Here is a 21,475-nt window from a genome sequence, read left to right on the forward strand (position 1 = left end):
TGCAAACAAATAAAATCCCTCAGTTGAGTTTATTTCAAAAAGTACCAACTTGAGCACTGGTCTAAAAAAATGTGCCTTTTGTTTGACTTGCCAGTTTGTAACTTGATTTTGAACAGTATACTTTACTTGCACCCTTTTAGACAATGTGTACAGCTTAAAGACTGGTCTAAACAAGGGGGCTATCTTTTTACATACCAGGGCAGAATGAAAGAGGTTCAACTACAGCAAAGAAAACAATTGTAAAATAAAAATAATCATGCCTTTCCTTGATATTGTGCAAAACTGTTTGAAATTGAAAATGGCAAATGCAAAATGTGCAGCCCAACAGTGGTTTATAAGATCTCAGAGAATAGATACTGATTCAGTTTACGTGCATTTTCACCACAGAAGGGATCAACCTCCCTTAGCAGCACCTTTAAGCAGTGTAAAGAACACACCCCAGCATGGTATTACTTCCGCCTTTGCAAGAAGCTATACAGGTGGCTCTTTTGTTCTGTATTTTAAATCTCAGATGTGTGTTGTGTCTGTATTCTAAGGTCAAAGTCATTCAAATCATCAATGGTATCATCGTTAAACATTTTCCATGTAACATCTGAATGTACAAATGTAACTAAACAGAAATCAAATGAAAAGACGGAAATAAGTGAAGCACTATACCTTCACTGAATTACAGTATACAATTAGATTAATGTGATTAATTACATGAATATGAAGTAAGAGAAAGCTCCTAAAATACTCATCATAGCTACAGCCAGAACAGAGCACTTGCATGACACACACCCACACCACACACAATTAAAAACTGGTTCGTAGTGGAAGGTTTTTTGGGCGTTGGTACAAAGAAAGAAGTGGATTGGCGGGAGTGCCAGATTTTGTGTGTACTCCCTTATAAAAGTAGGCTTTCCCCTCAGTCTAGCATCACTCTCATCTGGAACCAAGTTAGTGACACAGACGTGAACTCTCTCTACCTGGGAACCTCAACTCTAAGGTGAGTCTTGATATCAAGCAATATATAGAGCGAGCATGTTTTGTATGTAAGTGTTACATGTTCACATATTGATCATGACGAGTACCAAATAGCCTGACACAACAGAAAATGACATTGTATAGTTTGTAAACTGGCTATGTAATTATATAATCTTTGACTTTAGAGTGCTTGAATTTGAACTTCTGGCTTGAAATTGTTCTTGTGTGTACTTAAGTAGAATCTAATTTGATAATATCAATAGTTTCACAATACTTGACGATATTGCCACTACACAAATCCTGACACCTTTGATTTTCTGTTCATCCTCTCAGTTTTAAAATGATAGAAAGTCCAGTGTTTCTTATATAATTACTCCAAAAATATACCTTTTTCTTCAGATACAGCCATGTCTAATCGTCTGCAAGACCTCATTAAAAGCATAGTGGCATTGTTCGTGGAGTACTCTGACGCTCAGGGCATGATCAGCAAGGCGCAGATGATGAAGATGATGGATAATGATATTCAATGCGCTGCTATGAAAGTAAGAACCTCCCTTTACATGACACAGTTACAATGAACAAGCCCCTTATAGATAACACATTCCCTTACTATCCTGCTTCTTCTTCACTACTCAGGTGTGTTTCTTGCTTTTACAGTTTTTCTCGATTGCTAACACAATTTTTTTTTAATTGCTCAATTTCTCAGAACACTAAACACAATTCACAAAACCACACACCCAAAGTGCAAAACACCTAATTTCTTCTGCTAAATGAAGAACTGCACTCAAAACTACATAAACACTTACCCAATGCAAACTTTAGCACCAAATATAACACACTTTATTCATAACACTAGATCGTTTGACCACCCAACTACACACTGCTGAGCATAATCTAAAGCACTTCCATCTGTTATGGGCTGTGCTCTGTACATAGAGGGTTCTGCAGAGAAAGATTGCTTGAGTTTACAGAAATACAGTAAATGAAGAAATACAAATGAGTTGTTGAAAGAAATCACATTTTATTCAAAGATAACATTGTGCAACATGCATCTCAGCACATAGTTAGAATGCTTCAGATCTCTCTAAGTGTGATGGCATTGTTTGCCAAAACCCAGTTTGTAACTGCTGCTTCCTGTGCCTCATTGAACATCCTTAGCCTTCCACCTCTTTGTTTCTCAGTCCTTCAGATAAACAACAAAGACATAGTGGTCGGTCAGTGTCTGTGTTGCATAAAAGTGAGTTTACCACAGTACATTGTGCAGGATTGTTGTACAGTTATAGTATGCAACGTGCCAACAATTCAATTACAGTAATGAAGTAAATACGTTTCACACAACAGATATAAGCACTGATATATCATGAATTATGCAGAGCTACAAACTGGTAACTAACCTGTTTTCAAGTCTAAGTGTCCGGATTACAGAGGCAACAGTACATCGGCTTAGATTAGGCTGAACCCTCCGTCCAGCCTCTTTCATCGTCAAACCATGGTTGATAACATTTCATTTAATTAGAGAGTATTCTTCTTTGTCCACGTCCTCTCCCTCCACCTCTACCTCTCATTCTTCCTCATCCTCTCACTCTCAGCCACCTCTTGCTCCTCCTCTCACTCTCAGCCCAGCTCTTCCTCTTCCTCTTGCTCTTGCTTCCATGTTGGCTTCCATTGTTGCTGTAAGAAAGTACTCACCTGTGGTCTTTTTATAGTGCTAACATCCAGATTGATGAGCCAACAATTATGCTATCAGGTGTTTGGTCAGGTGGAACGTGTTTCTTGATCATTGGTCCATGTGTGAGGCATTTTGAATATCAGTATTTTAAACCTGCTCACACGTGACTTTATGTCAGATTCCTGTGTCTTACGTGGAGAAACGTGTGCAGTGGTTTGCAAAAAGTGCCATGTTGAATATGCAAATTGTGTGAAAAGCTGAAAACGTGTTTAGAGTTTTGGAGATTTGAGCCGATGTTTTGCTCTTTGAGTGTCAGTTAAAATAATTGTGCTTCATCTATCATTTTAGTGTGTTAGCAATCGATAAAAACTGTAACAGTAATATTATTTTCCCCAGGAAAAGCTCCATACTACAAAATGCGACAAGAATCTCTGCGACTTCAGAGACTTTTCTTCTTGTGTGGAACAAGTGGCCGTTTGCTGCTACCAAAACAACACTGGCAAGGGCCAAGACTGGGAAGTCTGCTCAAAAAAGTGAAAATGGCATAATGTTACACTCCCTACATGAGAATGTTATGTTTACTGTCTTCCTGTCAATTGGTTTTCAAAGGCCCTTCAATACTGGCAAATAAAAAATAAAAATGATTGAGTTTAAATCAACATGGGTGTCTTCATTTGTTTATGGCTCTATCACTGTATCACTTGCATACTGTTGTAGTTTATAATGTCATCAATTGACATTTAATGATTTAAATCTACCATACGTTTGAGCGGTCAACAATACATGTTTGAGTCATTTTTTCCAATTTAAGTCTTCACAACTCTCCAACTTTCTGTGTTAGTTTCCATAATTGCAAAACCATTTATCTTTTCCTATTTGCAACAATTAGTTTTAATGCACAATAATAACACAGCCGGTCTGAAATGTGTCCAACCCACAAGTATGTTATTCCGAACCGTCTGCATGATATAAAACCAACTCTTATTCGCCTTTTCATAAGCTTTTATTAAACAAAATGGAATCCTCAACAAACAGATGCACACAGGATGAATTGCTTAATGTAAATTATGGAGAAAAAAACCCACAGAAGGCATTCTGAAGTAAAACGTTAACAAAGAGGCCTACATAAGTTGGCCCTGGTTGTTGTAAAATGTCAACAATAGAATAATAAATAATGCCCAACACTGGCGTATCGTGTGTTCGGCAGTGGCTCAGTCAGTAGGGGCTTGGACTGTGAGCCGTAGGGTCGCCGGTTCAACTGGTCGGTTCAAGTCCCAGACCAGACCTAAATATGGAGTGTGGACTGCTACTTGAAGAGGTCGCAGTTCACTTCCTGGGCCCTGCCGTAGTGCCCTTGAGCAAGGCACCGGACACCCCCCCCACTCCCATTGCTCCCCGGGCGCAGTACAATAGCTGCCCACTGCTCCTCGGGTTAAATGCAGAGGCCAAATGTCACTGTGTGCCAGAGGTGTGGACTCGAGTCACATGACTTGGACTCGAGTCAGACTCGAGTCACACATTTTATGACTTGAGACTCGACTTGACAACATCACAAAAGACTTGCGACTCGACTTGGACTTGAACACCAATGACTCGGGACTTGACTTGGACTTGAGCCTTCTGACTTGAGGTGACTTGATACTTTAATTCAGAGGTCTCCAACACGCCGATCCCGAGCTGCCGCTAGAAGAGAAGACTCCCGTCGGGGAAAGCAGAATCTTCAGCCGCTCCTACTCTTGCTGAGAATCCTTGCAGGCAGGGGCGGGTCTTTATTTAGCTGGGCCACCATGCGGCCAATCATATGCAAGCAGTGCTGGAATTGGGCCGGTACTCACCGGTACGCAGTACCGGCACTTCTGGTTCTGACCCATGGAGTACCGGCACTTCTTGCTCAGTACCGGCATGCTGGCGGTACTCCGGTACTCATGCACCGTGCCAGTACTCAACACTCTCCCGCCGTTCTTATTATACATCCATATATATATATATACAGCCGCCCGGTACTCAGTAGATGCGTCATGAGGTGCCGAACGGACATTCTCATCGCTCTAACCGCTGGAGTTTCACAGCGGCTGTCAGCTGTTTACTCCTGTCATTCAAACAGAACGTGCTGGGAGAGGGGGCGGGGCTTATCTTCTCCATGTAAATACTGTGGTGGAAACGACTATGTCAAAATTAACCTATTTGACCGTGATTTAATAGTAATACACGTTTCAAAATAATAATAATAATAATGCCGAAGTAACAACATACTGAAAACTGTTAGTAAAACCATGTTTAATGCTTTACAATTTACATACCTAGATGCACGTGTGTTGTGTTTATGCAGTGCAACTCCCACCCAGTGGGTGGCTATGTAGAGTGATAGAACAGAGCAGGCACGCCCCCGAGAGAAGGAAAGCAAGTCACGTCACAAATTAGCATTTCTTAAAATGTTAGCATGGATTAATAAAAGTGCAAAAAGACAGCGGTTGTCGCCGGAAGAAACTTCAAATACAGAGAATGCTGTGCCTGTGTTGGAAATTGTGTCTGATGGGGAGCTTTCTTTGGTTGATCCTCCTGCTCCAAGTTCTAGTGCATTAGCATTAGCACTAGCTCCGCCGCCTCCTCCAGAGCCTCTAACGTTAGCTGCTGCTGGCTCAACTGCCACCACCAACACCGGGCAAAGCGATGCACCTGACTGCTGGACAACGGACCAGGTGCAATATTTTTGCAAGACCAATGCATGGCTCCTTCTTAAAGATAAGAAGCTAGGATGTCGGATATGCAGAGATGTCAAATCTTTGGGAATACACACTGGACAAGGACTGAAACTGTCAACTGAATGGGGTGAGTGTGCAGTGTCTCATTTCGGTGTTGACAAGGGCAAACAACAAGCTAGCCTGAGAAAAAAAATCAAAGAACATAAAGAATCACAAGCCCATGTAAAAGCTGCTGACATCCTTACATCTGCTTCACGTGAAACTATTCAACATCAAGTGCAGTCTATGCATACATCTGAATTAGACACCACTATCAGAGTTTTTCGAACGGCATATAAAATTGGCAAACATAGCCGGCCATTCACAGACATGCCAATTGATTTGAATGTACAGAAACTGAATGGGCTGAACGTGGGCAGGGTTTTGCACTCCAATAAAACCTGTGGCGAAATCATCGACCACATAGCTCATGAGCTGAAGAAAAAAATGGCAAAAGACATTACAGAAAACCAAAGAAAACTCTGTGTTTTGGTCGATGAATCTACCACTATTAGTGGTAAAACAGTGCTTGTTGTGTGTCTACGCTCAGCATTAGCTGATGCTGAGCCCGAAACGTTTTTTTGGGAGCTGATCGAGTTGGATGGAACAACGGCTGATGACATCACAAAGGCGTTAATGGAGTGTCTTGGAAGAGATTTTAACGAGGACTTTTTAGGTCAGTGTTTCGTTTCTTTTGCATGTGATGGGGCTTCAGTCATGCTAGGGAAGAGAACAGGCGTTGCTACCCAGTTGTGTAGTAAATTCCCAAGCCTGTTTGTGTGGCACTGCTCCAATCATCGTCTAGAGCTGGCAGTTGGGGATGTGGTCAAGGAGGTCTCAGGGCTCAATCATTTCCAGATCTTTTTTGACAAACTCTATTCCTTGTTCCATGCCTCCCCCAAAAATCAGAGGCAGTTAGCGCAGTGTGCGCAAGCAGTCGGACAGCGTCTCCTGGTGATAGGGCGTGTTTTGTCCATCCGCTGGGTGGCTTCAAGTGAAAGGAGCGTCAGAGCAGTCTGGGAAAACTACCGAGTGCTTCATGATCACTTCACAAATGCTGCAAACGACACGAGCAGGGATTCCAGAGACAGAGCAAAGTACAAGGGCCTGGATGATGTGCTCACATCTGCAACGTTTGTCAGCAATCTGGGACTGATGTACGATGCGCTCACAGAGCTCAGCGACCTCTCTCGGCAACTCCAAAAAAGAGAGATGACACTGCCTACAGCAGATAGGCTCTTAACTCGAGAAATACGAGTTTTTGAATCCATGGTCACCATGCCTGGCCCACACATGACTACAGTTCATACAGCTCTAGCTGAGAAGTCCTTCAAGGGTGTTGCCCTGCGTGAGAATGGCAGGCTTGTACAGATTCATGCAGGTCAGTTTTTCCGCAGTATGGTAGAGAATCTGAGACACAGAATGACTTCCACAACCTCCTCTCATGTCAGCACAAGAGAAATCCCATTACATGGCCGGGAGGCCCGGGACAATCAGCTAATCCAGGACATGAAAGTTATCCATCCTGGAAGTTGGCCTGAAGAGGAGTTAGACGTACAGTATGGGGACGTAGAGGTGCTACGTTTGTGCGAAGTGCTGAAAGTGGACAGGAGAGAGACTGTTCAGGGCTTTCGCGAATACAAGGAAACCAGGGCATCCCGTACACCTGCTGCCATGGAGCCTCTACTGAAAGCAGTCCGAACCATCACTGTCTCCACTAGTGAGTGTGAGCGGGCATTCAGCTGCATGAACGATATCCTTACTGCAAAAAGGAATGCTCTCTCTGTCAGCCGACTGTCCAGCCTGGTTTTCATTAAATGTAATGGACCATCACTAGGACAGTTCAATCCGGAACAGTATGTGAGGTCCTGGCTGGCAAAGGGAAGAAGAAGTGCTGATGAAAGAGCCTGTCCAGCTCCAGCCCCTGATACTGATGTCCCCAAGGCCTTCTGGAGCCTTTTCTAACAATGTGAAGTATATTGCAAAGCAGCTCACCCAGTGAGAAGACTTTTGGCATAATGTGCCGATTTGTACAGATCCTGGAGATAGAAGGACTTCAGACCAACCAGGGAGTTATCTGATCAGCTTGGTGTTCAATGTAACTCTTTACCATGGCTCAGACTTTGTTACTTGCAGTTACAGTTTCTCATTTTAGATTGTGCAAATTTTGCATTTGTTTTTACATGTTCTTTGTTCATGCTCTTTATCATTTTTCTGAGTTGGAAAGTTAGATTGCATCATAGTTTACTTTATACATATTTGTATTCTTCAGTGGTGAAGTATATTGCAAAGCAGCTCAGCCATGTGAGAAGACTTTTGGCACTTTTTTGTTTTTCGTTTTCTGAGTTGGAAAGTTAGATTGCATTCAAAATGTACAGAAATACTTAATTTGTTAAAGCTTTTTATAAAAAATGCTTCTGACCAGAGCTTTGTTTCCTTGTCATTAATGTTGAACACCACCAGAGGGGCTCTCACCTGAAAGGTCTCTGCTTCATGTGTCTTCAGCAGAAGATCTAGACTTTGATTGCTATATTTTCAGTTAATATTGACCTTACTGAGCTTTAGCCATATCCGCTGCCTATCATAAAAAATGTTAAGTACAGTGAACCTTTCTAAAATATACAGTAGTAAAGAGACAAACCCACCAGCATTATAGTAGCCAAATTCTTGTTTGTGGGCTGTATATATAAAATTGACTTGAAAAAGTTGCTGATTTTAGAGTACTGGCACCTTTTTCATTCCAATTCAAGCACTGTATGCAAGGACACACTAGGTCATACCATTATGTGAAAGAAGGGTGGGGGGCACAGCATGTGTAGTGGTACAGGCCAGCTGCACAGAGCGACGGGGAGACGGGGAGCCGGATTTAAATGCAAGCGCGTCGGAAAAAGTCAAGAAATGAGTGAAAACCGAAAAAAGAAGCAGCATCTGGCTGCTTGTCAATGATATTGGAGAAAGCAAAGCTGAGTGCAGGATTTGTAAAATGAAAATAACCTTCAGAGCAGGGTTTTGTTTTGGTAACCACTCAGGATTTATTGTCAGAGGTGGGAGAAGTTCAGACAATTTAAAAAAAGTTACAATCAGGGTTCCCGCGGGGGCTTAACAAGTCTTAAAAAGTATTACATTTGATAATCAGAATTTAAGGCCTTAAAAAGGTCTTAAATATGATTCAGAAGGTCTTAAAAATTATCGGATTTGAAAGGTACTTCTGCGTTGCGATAGCGTCTAAATGTGTTTTGGGGAAAATGTCCGGGCTGCAATTAACCAGTGCGGTAATAGCCTTTCAGTTCCCCCCAACAATTTGTATTGAATTAAATCAACATGGAACCAGTAATAACTAACTTTGTTTCCCCCGGCCCCTTATTGGAGAACACCCAGCTAGTAACCTATCAACCAAGCTTCAGCTCATGTAGCCTATCTTCGAATCTACTTACAAATAAATATGGGGAAGTGTAAGTTCAACCGTATTTGGTTGGAAAACATCTAATTTAGTGCTTGGTTGAAACCAGTGGAGGGAACGTGTTTGAAGCCCGCTGCATCTTTTGCAAAATAAATTAGTGTTTGTTTTGCTAATGTAGCGTTAGCTAGTGCAGCAGCAGCTAATGTAGCGTTAGCTAGTGCAGCAGCAGCTAATGTAGCGTTAGCTAGTGCAGCAGCAGCTAATGTAGCGTTAGCTAGTGCAGCAGCAGCTCCCGCAACAACACCGGGGGACCTCCGGGCGAAGTTTGGGTCTACGTCAACCCTAAAAGCGGAGGTGCTGTAGACGCTAAATACCGTAGCTAAACACCAATCATACAACAGCAACGATGAAAGATTGTAGCCAAGGCAGCAGAGCTCTGAATATAGCTCTTGTCACTCTCTCTCACACACACACACACACACATACACACACACACACACACACACACACACACACACACACACACACACACACACACACACACACACACACACTAGGGCTGCTCGATTATGGCAATAATCAAGATTATGTTGGTCAATAATTAATATCACGATTATTAAATATGATTATTCATTGACTTTGAAAACATCCATTTATTGAACTTTAAAACAAATAATAATTTGAACAGTATCTTTTTAACTATTGATTACCCTGAACGTATAATTCCACTGAAAAACCAATACAAAAATTAATTAAATAAATGATACATTACTAAAAAATTAATTAGATCAAATATGTTGTAGTGCACTGTCACAACCTAGCAAAGCAAAATAATCGTTTTTCCCGATTATGTTGTTTTCGTAATTGTGGCAGGCCAAAATCGTAATTGCGATTAAAATATGATTAATTGCACAGCCCTAACACACACACACACATACACACTTTTTGTCTAACACGCTAACACAGTTCTGTACTGTTATGCTGTTGTGTTCAGTCATTGTTCTTATGTTGAACATGAATACATTTACTTTGTAAGTGATTGTGGGACGTATTTCTTCTTTATATACATTTTCCTTCATACTTTATTGCCGTGAAATAGGTCTTAAATTCTATTCAAAGTGGTCTTAAAAAGGTGTTAAAAAGTCTTACATTTGAGTTGGCGAAACCTGCAGGAACCCTGTACAATAAAAAGTCCTGCATTCAAAATGTTACAAGTAAAAGTACAAAAGTATTAGCATCAAAATATACTTAAAGTACCACCTGCAGAGGGATCTAGATTCAGGTGTTCTTTTCCCCGCCTCGCTGCACATTATCCCTTGCATAAAGATAGATCGTGGGTCCCTTATAACATGTTGTACACAGTGGAAATAAACATTCTGATTACCTCAACATCAGGGATCTTATTCATTAAACTCCTTCTGAATCAAACCGTCACGGTAGCCTTACCTTACTGATCCCTCTTAAATTAGAAAAACACACGTTACTTTACCAGCAGAGAGAAAATGGATTATTAAATTATTAATGTGACTAATAAAGAGCAATTTGATTATTAAGTATTATTCTGTTGATCGATGTCATTACATTTGGTGAAAAACACATAATGACTTGTTTATGACTCGTTTTGTCAAAGTTTAGGACTTGGACTTGACTTGAACTTGACCATCCTGACTTGAGACTTGACTTGGACTTGCAAAACAATGACTTGAGACTTGACTCGGACTTGAGCGCAAAGACTTGAGACTTGACTCGGACTTGCAAAACAATGACTTGGTCCCACCTCTGCTGTGTGCTGTGTGCTCTGCATGTGTGACCATTAAAGAGGGTTACATCCCTCCAATTCTATCTATCTATCTAAGGATAGAAGAAGGTGAGGGATTACACTGAATAACAGTAACTATTAATAATATGTATTTATGTATTAGTCATCATATTTCTCATGTGATTAATTTCATGAAGCTGATGTCAAAAATAATATAACATGCAAACATGAGGTTATCCCTCATACCATGGATTGTCACGGTGAGAAAAAATTATTGTTATGTATATCTTTCTATAACTGCGAATTTGATTTAATCCTTATCAGGCAAAATTCATTTCTATTTTGTTTATGTATAAATAATATTCAGGTTAAGATGTGATGTAATGGTGCTGGTTGAGTGTCAGAGCGAAAGGCAGCTGCTGGAAACTGTGCATTCACATTGCCCGCCATGAACTTCCGGGGAACGATCCTCGTCTACATGAACCACGTGACGATAACCGTTTTTGGACTTCCGTTGTCGTAACTCTTCTATCTATATGGCGCTGGGGCGGGCCAGTGCCATATAGACTGAGAGTTAAGTCATCTCCGTTCACTCCAATGGACCACTTTTTTACAGCAATGGCGGATCGTGGAGCCTCTCAATCGTTCCCCGGAAGTTAGCGCCAAGCAGGGGCGGACTGGCCATTGGGAATACCGGGAGTTTCTCCGGGGGGCCGGTGCTGTGTGTGGGCCAACATTTGTAAGGGTTCCGGCCACTCGCTTTTTTTTTTTTGCTTACCTAAATCCTACCGGCCCACATTTGTAAGTGTTCCGGCCCAGCCCAGTCCAGTGGGGTGTGGCCAGGGTTGGAACGGAATACATGTAACGGTGTTACGTAATCAGAATACAAAAATCAAGTAACTGTATTCAGCTCGCGTTACATTTGAAAAACGAGTAATCTGATTACAGTTACTTTCGTAAACCTGAAGTGAATACATTTTGGATTACTTATTGGAATTATTGGTGAATGTGACGAATCAGTATTGCATGACGAAGCAGACCCAACGTTTCGTTGCTCTGATTGGCTGTAGGTCTGTTCAAATTGCATTCGGAGGCATTTTGATCTGACCGTGGCCGCGCTGATATTATAACGCGAGAGAATGTCCACACCTTTAGTGTATAAAACTCCCCCACTACTTAGACTATTCCTTGCACCCCTCTAGCATAAGCCTGAATGGTCTCAACCATATTGTGTCAGTAACGTGCACTTGTTGTTACAGCAGGATCAGTTTGTGTGTTGTGGACACGACCGGTAGATTTTCGCAATCCGTGTTCTCAACATGCTTACTTTAACATAATTTTTCATGGTCGGGCTAAGGTAGGGCTAAGCCATTACTTGGTATGGCTGTAGCCTACCCCAGCCATACCCTGGCGCCGCCACTGCACACACACTATTGTATTATTGTATGAGAGAGGTTCCAGGTTGAATTGAGGCGAATATTTGTATTGTTCAGAGGTTGTTGTGTTTAATATTCATGAGAATATTTCTCATTGTTCAAATGATCATAAACATTTGCATAAAGCATATTTGTCCACTCATATGTTGATAAGAGTATTAAAAACTTGAAAAATATTCCTCTAAGGTACATTTAGAACAGATAAAAATGTGCGATTAATTTGCGATTAATCGAGATTAAATATTTTAATCGACTGACAGCCCTAATTTATACACATTCTCGCGAGATCTATTAGGGGTCGTTGTAAGTTAAAGCGTGAACTGTTACTTGGCTAATGTTGTTATAATTCTCAGTATGTGAACACAGATTGAAAATGGAAAGATTTCTCACAAGTCAGCTAGTGATGGGAATTCCGGCTCTTCTTGGTGAGCCGGATCATTTGGCTTGGCTCACCAAGAAGAGCTCCCAAACGGCTCTTCAGTTTACCACTTATTATACCTTTTAATTAAATCAAATGTAGCCCTGTTTTGATTAATGATTTATATGTGTACACATATATCACTTAAATTATTCAATACATCCTTTGTACTGAAGTATTCAAAAGTAAAAAAAATTACATGTTTAATATAAATGATTTGCTGTGGCCAATTGTTTGCATTGCATTTACAGACCCGTGCAACTCTCTGATACCACCCAATGAATGCATTGACTTGCTTGTAGAACCACGCTACACAAAACAGATAGCAACACCTATAAAAACTATTTTAAAAAAGGGGCTACTGTATCGACCTATATCAAGTATATAAATATAGGTTTTTTTTCAAAATACCAAAAAGATCCTGCATTTTAGCCATGCCTCATTTCGCTCTATTTGCTCTTTCCAGCACTGTTTTTGCAGGGGGCTGATTCTGTGAGCTGCAGCTGACCACGCCCCCCTGCAGGAGAGGGGAGCGTGCTTTGCGATCAGCTGCTGGGCTGTCAGAAGAGGGGGAGAAAAAGAGATCTCCGTCCTCCGTGTTTTATTCTTATAGAAGTAAGAAGAGAAGTAATGGGGCAGAAACCCTCCTTTTTACGCAGCGGTCCAGACATAGACATCAAACGGCGACACATATTCAGTTGCCAGTTACTTTGTCATTAGGGCAGGGATATCTAGATACTTTCCAAGGTTTGACATAATGAATTGTGCTACTTTTAAAACAAGCAACGATGTTTTCAAATCTGTAATCAAAAAGCTCCTCAAAAACACTATCGAAACAGATCCTGCCGTTGCTACGTTAGTTCAAACAGTAACACCGACTACTTTTCTTAGCGGATGCATGTCAATTTAAATCAATACATAAAACTATTTTTTAAATCAATAAAATCATTTTCTAAATCCATAAAAGCATTTCCATTAATATTGGGAGTCATGTCGTTACTTTGTTGAGAATGTGGCCATGTAATTCTTTCACACACACATACGGGTATTGGGCCGAGGGCGACACCGTACTTCCGGTATCCGCCATTTCACACGAGGTGCAAGCAGAATATCATAGTCTATTGCCTTAATCAATATCTAGTCAACTCTAAAATACCACATATATGCAATGGCATGATAATATTATTGTGACAAGTGGGGTACTCACCTGGTGTTTCCAGAAATTAGACGTAGATGCAGCCAAAATCGACGAAGGCCACTTTCGAGGGTCGTTTTTCCATACATCTGCAGGCGGTCTGTTAGGGCAATCCGACAACCCACACAGCTCTAGTTTACGCTGGTAATGACCTAGAGCACACCCCTCAAGTCCAGAGATGTAATCCGAAGACATGCAGCGATTTCTTCGGTCGTTAATTCAGAAAAAAAACCTAGTGCGCTCTGCCTGGCAACGTTAGCTAGCTGTTTATATTTGCACCTCAAGGATATTTGCACCTCCAGGAAAATGGCGTATTTCTATATATATATGGCGCGCGTTGCATTGTGGGTAGCTCGTGACGTCACTGTGTGTGAAAGAATATGCGGGATAATGTGCACATTGCACATTGCATAATGTGCCTTCATGCCGATCTAGATCCCTCCGCAAAAATGGCTCGTTCGCGGGCGAGAGCCGGCTCCTGTCGTGTACTTAAAAGAGCCGGCTCTTTGAGCCGGCTCGTTCGCGACCGACACATCACTAAAGTCAGCGTAAACGACCGCGATCTCCAACGGAGCCGGACATCCGTGTGTGTGTGTCTGTCTGTTTGTGGTGTGGTTGAATGCCACAGCATGCCAGTTGAAACAGTGAACGATCGCTATTGTGTACTTGTATGCTTAGGGTGTAATGGTATTACATTACATGTCACTTGTTAAACACTTTTATCCAAAGCGACTTACATACTCAATACTGTGGGAAATCCCCACAGGAGCAATTTGGGGTGAAGTGTTTTGCCGATGGACACAACGACATGCTGACTGCAGTGGGGTTTGAACCTGTGACCCCTTGATCCGAACACCAACACTCAACCCACTGCACCACACGCCTATTATACAAGAATATTGTAGGAGCAAAGAAACAGTGTTCAAATTCTGCTTTTACCAACTTATGTTGGTTGTGCTTACCTTGCAAAGTAATGTTATAAGTGTCAAAGGAATATTTTAATGTAAATATTAATGATATTATTGTAGCGTGTGTAAGCATGTGATATACAAACGTAAAGCGGATAATGGCAATATGATCAACATCAAAAGGGAATTATTGAAGAATAAATGTATTTTCTTGGTTAATTATTTCAGAGATTTTAATGATTTGCTGTTAAACCATTATACCAGATAATACCGATTCTCTCTAGCAGTGTCTATATGTGATACAATAACACTGAGCTGTCGTTCGGCGTGATGTCTCAACAGGAACAAATAGTGATATTCAGTGTCCAGCTCAGAGAGGCTCTATGTTCAAGGTTTTATTTTGTCATACGAACATAGCTACAGTGTAGTTATGACGATGAAAATCTTAGGTCACAGGCTCCTCTAACAATGCAACACAATCAAACAGATAAACAGAAATATAGTGCAAGTAAATAGTAAATACAAAAATAGTTTGAAATAGTGCAATAAGAGTCTATATGCAAGTTATTGGAATATGATATGATTATATGGAATATGATAAATAGATACATAATTTCTAAGTAGCGGATGAATGTTTTTTTCTTATCTCCGGTTCAACAGCAATTGTTACTGTTGAGGGACCGGATGATGGCAGCAATATTTCCGGCCAATCAGTGTAGTGCCTCATAAATGATGTTATTGTTAATGCACCCCAAACAGTCCGTTTTATTAGAAGCCTCTACGTAACAGGAGTTTTAACAACTTCTGATAAGATATCACATCATTTAAAGACACACTGGTTCTACCAATTTGTATGAATCTGCCACTATACTTAATTACATTTGAGGCTTAAAAATCAATCCATGAACCTTCAAAGCTATAATTATTTGGTCCATTTGCCATAGTGAGGGACCTGTTTCAATCAGGTTCCCCACCCTCCAGTTGTATTCATACTGTCATGTTCTTGAATAGTGGGAGGGCTGGACTAATGAAGGAGGCAGCAGAGTAAAGCACGACAGAGGGAAGGATGGACAAGTTGAACGGGCTGCATGAAGTGAAATATATTTGTCCAGACTAAGGGCCTAAAAAGAGCAAATCGATGCCCTCCAATGGAAATAAATGAGAGAGGGGAAGAAGGGAATACGTAAAGGCTGAGTGGGGAGAGAGAAACAGCTTAGAAACCGAGCTAAAACACACACGATTACAAGAACATGTGGAGTCCAGTAGAAAATGTATAATGGCCATTAAGAAAGGGACAGAAATTATGGAGCAACTTTTTCATCAAATTCTCACCATCCCAATATTGATTGGCACAACATTTCGTACATGATTCATTGACGTTGTATGCTACTGACTTTGGGGATCACCTGACTTTTCCTCTGGGTCCACAATGAGGTCAACAGTTGTGTTTTTTTACTGAATCTTAAATACTTGTTAGTGGATTGCCAGCCTCTTAGCCTTGTCATTGTAAGCACTCAGGAGCACTAGGATGCTGACATTAGTGTTTAGATCAAAGCACCAGAGTGCCTACAGCCGCACAGAGCTTCTTGCATGGCTGTGGACTCTTAGCCTTGTTGGTTTTTGGTATGCGACCTGTTTGACTTTACACACCCTGAGGAAAACTAAAAAGCATAATGCATGGTGTGATGCAAATACTATAAAGTAGTTGCCAAAATTAGAATCATGGAACCAGTTCATGTGTGAGGGCTACAGTATAAAATGCTAATCAGGAGCGTCTTTCTTATAGTTATTTCTCAGATTCCACAGCTAGGTTGTTTAAGGGGAAGCTGAAGTCAGAAAAGCAGAGAGAAAAGCTCGTTAATGAGGAAAAACTGCATCGCTGACTTTGTTACTTTTGATTTAAGTGCTGTGAAGCTGGTTGTTTTTTTGTTTGAACACTTTATAGTTTTACTGCATTTAGAAAATCTACTTTTCTACAATGTCTTTTTAACTTCAATAAATAATTGGATGGGTGGTTATTTAGATATTACTTTAATCATTTCAACATATCCCCCTGCTTACATTTTGAATATGTAATTATGGTAATTCTACTGTATAGTATATTTTATTCTATAATAGCACAACTCAGTGTTAATGAATATTATATGTATTCATTTGTATTAGTATAAATAATATAAGCACTATTGGATGTAAATGTGGACACTACAGTAATTGTGCAGTAGGACCATCAAATAAGGCGCCATGGTAATTTGGATATCCCAGTTGTTACAAGCTGGCTCTGCTTGTAATATAAGGACAACAGTTCCACACCGGAGTTGCCCAAAACAATCATTTATTTTATCCAACACAGTGGTTACAACCAACAATAAACCAGAACAGAGGAGCGGTGTCCTGCTGCACCGAGCAGGGCAGCTGAGAGAGAGCGAGAGCCTGTTCTGCAGCCCTCTTATCTACTGGAATCAAGTGCCACAGGTGGGTACCATCACTGCTGATTACAATAAACACAGGTTACAGCAGCACCAACTGGTGGACAACCACAGGGTTGTCACCCCCCCCCCCCCATAAAAGAAGTGTCCCCAAGACACTGAAACATCCAATCCAATAACAGAGCTTATACTTACAGCTATACATGAAACATACATTATTTAATGTTTCCTTACAAAGTAGTTTATGTTTAAGTTAAGCTCCAGGATAATTAGGGGAAACAAAGATTTTTTGAGATTGCTTCAAATAAACCACCAAAAGATCTCCATCTACTCTCTGGTAGGAGAATATATGAAGATCTTAAAGTCCGTTACGAGAGTCAACTTCCATTTGTGGCATGTACTGAATGTCTGCTGAGGAATGGGAGCTTCCAAACCAGAGCGAACATGCAGGGCAGCTCAGACGAGGTATTTGAAGCTGTAGGTGGCGTCGCAGGATAACCTCGAGCCCTTTCAGCGACAACACAGGTCCTGGCGGTGAGGCCTCTTCATGTTAATGTGCCGCAGCTTCTTCTCACAGTTGCAGGTAGTCTGAGAGCAGTCCTTAAAGAGGATGGGCTCCACCCTGTAGGGCAGGGGTGGCCAACCCGCGGCTCTCGAGCCGCATGCGGCTCTTTGCCTAGTTTCATGCGGCTCTTCAGTTCATATCGAATTGTATATGTGTGAGTTTGGGGGAGAGACACTGACTCCTGACTAGTGTTGCACGGTGTACCGATACTTGAAAGGTACCGCGATACCCTGCCGTTAAAAACGTTACTATTCCTCCATTTCATTAGTATCGGTACTTTCAGAATGACGGGGGAAAGTACTCCGGTGAGAAAGCGCCGTTTAATAAGAGCCGTGTGTGTTCAGCGCTCTGCTTTCACTCCCTGCACTGCAGCCGTGCCTGCAGTCCCGCCCCTCTCAAGCACGCTCTAATGGCGCGTTTCCACTGCAGCGGGTAGCCCCGTTTAAGCGTCCTTAACCGTCCTCAAGCGGCCAGGCCGGTTTTTGGTGGCGTTTCCATATAGCCTAGTACCGGCCAGCGGGTACTTTTTCCCTCTTTTTCCGGCCTCATAAAATCGTGGTTCCCTCAGACCAGGGCCAGGGCTGAACTAGGGACGTCAACACTCTCGACTGCTGATTGGTCAGAGAGAATCGTCACAAGATTGCGCGCGAGTTCATCCCTAGCGTCGCATATATATCTAGAAGCAAGCTTGCAACATTTTTATACACAGCATTTTGTAAACGGAGGAGCTACAAAAATGGCTACTTCTAAGAAAAGCACACCGTGGTCGACCGAGGAGGTGACGACGTTCCTTCATCTCATTGGGGATGATCAAATCCAGCGGGAGCTCGACGGAACAACTCGAAATGTGAACAAAAACAAAGCCGATCGCCCCGCCTACACTGCGTTGCTACCCCAGGTCCTAAACTGTAATGGAAATGCGCCACGGCCTGGGCCGGCCAGCGAGGCAGCCCGAGGCCAGAGCGAGGACGCTTAGGGACGCTTAAACGGGGCTACCCCGCTGCAGTGGAAACGCGCTAAGTCCCTCCCCTCTCTCATGCACGCGCTAGCTGCCAGAGCATGTAAGAAAACGAGAAGCATGGCTGCAAGTGGGAGTGCAACTGCCGCTGCGCCTCGGCTTGTTGACAAAAAAGACGCCAGAAGCTAAATTTGGAAGTATTTTAGCTATATCTCTGACAGTGAGGACAAGCCTACGGACACCACGAGGCCTGTCTGTAAGAAATGTATTAATTTTATTTAATACGAATTATTGTCATTTATTTTATTTATTGTTCTCATTGTTTAAAAGTTTGTGTTATGGTTCTGGTTCTGGTGTGAAATAAAGCACAATAATTACATTTAAGACTGTTTCCCTTTTTTTAAGAAAAGTATCGAAAAAGAATCGGAATCGCAATTCTTGACTTAGTATCGAAAACAAAATGTTGGTATCGTGACAACACTAGCTAGCTACTCCTGACAGTTAAACCTGATAGTTAAGTATTGAATGCTGATAATTCTGACGTAATTTGGCCGGTCAAAGTGGTTTGGGCTCGGATAAAATCGCTCCGTTACTTTCGTCCCGTGTTACTTTCGTCCCGTGTTACTTTCGTCCCGGCTCTCCCTACGTGTGTATGTGTGGTGTCAGGAGTCAGTATGAGAGGATGACAGCGCGTCTAATTTTGATGTGGCCCAAGAGCCAATCACAATAATACCTGCGATGCAGTGAACCAATCACCTTTGAGGGGGGGAAACCTATCGTTGATTAAACACTATCCAGTGTTTCCCCTACCATTGTCTTGGAGGGGCGCTGCGCCCCGCCAACGGAGCCCCGCGCCCCCCCTGGAATTCAAGGTGTTTAAAAAATATATATAATTATTATTATTTTTTAATATATACATAGCACCAAATTGCAAATAATCTATATCTACTGTCACTTTTCACATTGAACATGTGCTCTTTTATTAAATAAACTAAACGCTTTCATTTTAAGTTGTGAGTTTAGTGTTTTTGACCCTAAGAAACACTGATGCATTAATCAATAACAATAATCCACAGCTCCTCTCTCTGCTCCAGAGGATTGAAAAAATATATATCCCAATGCCACAAAAATGCATCAGTGACGTGGTTGAAATCTTGTCTCCAGAAAACAAAAAACTGAAACAAGCTGTATCAGTGACTGTGTGTTTGATGTGGCTCTTTGCAGTAAAATATAAAAAAAATGGCTCTTAACCTCTGACTGGTTGGCCACCCCTGCTGTAGGGGTTAAACCCAACCTGACACTTCCGGCAGAGCTGCTTGTAGTACACCTTACTGGTTCCAGAGATGCACCAAACATACGCACTCTCCCACCGGATGTTGCATTTCTTGCAGTGGAAAAAGCCATACCTCTGCTCCAGGAACTGAAAGCTGGACCCCTTTGTAGACTTGTGGAAAGTTGTCTTGAAGTCCTTCCCGGTGTCCTCTTCGCCACTGTCACCCTTCTCACATTCATGATCAACGTGATCCACAGATTCGTCGGCTTCTCCTTCACTTTCATCCGCATAGCTGAGTTTCTTCCTGGAGATCCTGCGGTCAAACACGGGGGAGTAGATTGACACAGGCCGCAGGAAGCGCATGTGGCTCACCGGTGTAGTGCAGTACGGGGCCTTCCCCTCTGCTTTAACCAGCCCCGGGCTCTTGGGGGACTTTGACAGGGGCACTTCCTCTGAGCAGAACAGCGTTTTAGGACCCAGCGAGCACTGCACGGTTTTATCCACTTTGACATTCACCTGCACGCCGCACTCTTTGGTGATGACTTTCCTCAGTGGGACTGGTAAACTGGGGTGAACCTGGGACAAAAGCTCCTTCAAAGTTGGATCCTCCTGCTGCTGCTTTGCCAATTCACTATGAGGGACAGACAATGGAACAACAGGTAGCGCCAAAACAATATTCTCAGAAATGACTTTTTTATCTTGTGCTTTATAGGTCTGGGGTCGTGTTACTGCACAAGCTAACCAGTGACTTTACTTTACAGTAGTCAGGCAGTTTCACTGGTCTCGGAGAAAAGAGACGGCTGACTCAGAAGACTTCAGTCTTCTCAGACACACACAAACACTAACTCTGCTCAAACTTTACTATCATGCTGACACTTTGAATCTGTAATTAGCTTCGGAGCACTTCTAAATGTAAGTATCAGGACAGCTGCACACACTTAGACACATACTCTGCCAATTGCCTCTTCAATCAAGGCTGACACATATACGATATAGCATTCCTTTTGTCAAAAGACTTTAGACCTTGACTCTCCGCTACCTATACATTGAGAGAAGTTTAAATTAGACATGATGATGCAGAGCAGGCCACACATTCCTCACACTACATTATTTCCTATTACAGCAACCATCACTACCAACAGAACAGCTTTTTGCAGTTGTCAGTGGAAAGGTTTGGAAGAAGGGTAAGGGAACTTGGCTAACGGAATTACACATCAGATTTGTTGAGGGATCTCCCAATCAGAGCTGAGTTCTTAATTTCTCCATCCCCTGTTATCTCTCTAATTGTAAATCTCAAATGAAGGCATAACAAAAAAGCTAGCAATGTTCTCAAGGAATTGCGACGGAAAGGTGACAACATCCATGGGCGATTAGTGCAGCTGTTCATCTTGTTATAGATCCACACAAAGATAACACGTGTTTAGGTTAACTGCTATTCGAAACCACTTTTACTACTTGTGTCCTCTAAAAAGACGCCTGCTGGACAGATAGGCCCCTTGCAACAAACTAGTGAAGGCCAAACAATGACTGATGGTGACGTGAAACTAAATGGCAGCTCGAAGGAAGTTTGTTACAGAAGCAGATCAGCACATCAAAACATTATTCCACACTTGAGCACAACAGCCTGGATATCAAGAGAGGAGTTGTTCCAGAGGAGCTGGACCAGGAGGAGCAGGAGGACCAGTGACGGCCATACAAAGTCGCTCTGGTCTCAGCCATCATCAGAACAGTGAGTGGCTTCTGAGGATGTGATGCCCTCAT

At 42.1% G+C, this 21,475-nt stretch overlaps 1 long non-coding RNA gene and 1 pseudogene across 1 annotated transcript; one reads left to right on the forward strand and one right to left on the reverse strand.

Annotated features, from left to right (window-relative positions):
• The first annotated feature begins 926 nt into the window (after nt 1-926).
• LOC117540993 lies at nt 927-3,214 on the forward strand. The gene is made up of 3 exons (XR_004568248.1): nt 927-988; nt 1,366-1,508; nt 3,032-3,214. It is a non-coding gene; the product is annotated as an uncharacterized LOC117540993 (long non-coding RNA).
• A 14,073-nt stretch (nt 3,215-17,287) lies between these two features.
• On the reverse strand, nt 17,288-21,475 carry LOC117540999 (annotated as a pseudogene).

The sequence above is a fragment of the Gymnodraco acuticeps genome, unplaced genomic scaffold, assembly GCF_902827175.1.
Source record: "Gymnodraco acuticeps unplaced genomic scaffold, fGymAcu1.1, whole genome shotgun sequence".
Taxonomy (NCBI): domain Eukaryota; kingdom Metazoa; phylum Chordata; class Actinopteri; order Perciformes; family Bathydraconidae; genus Gymnodraco; species Gymnodraco acuticeps.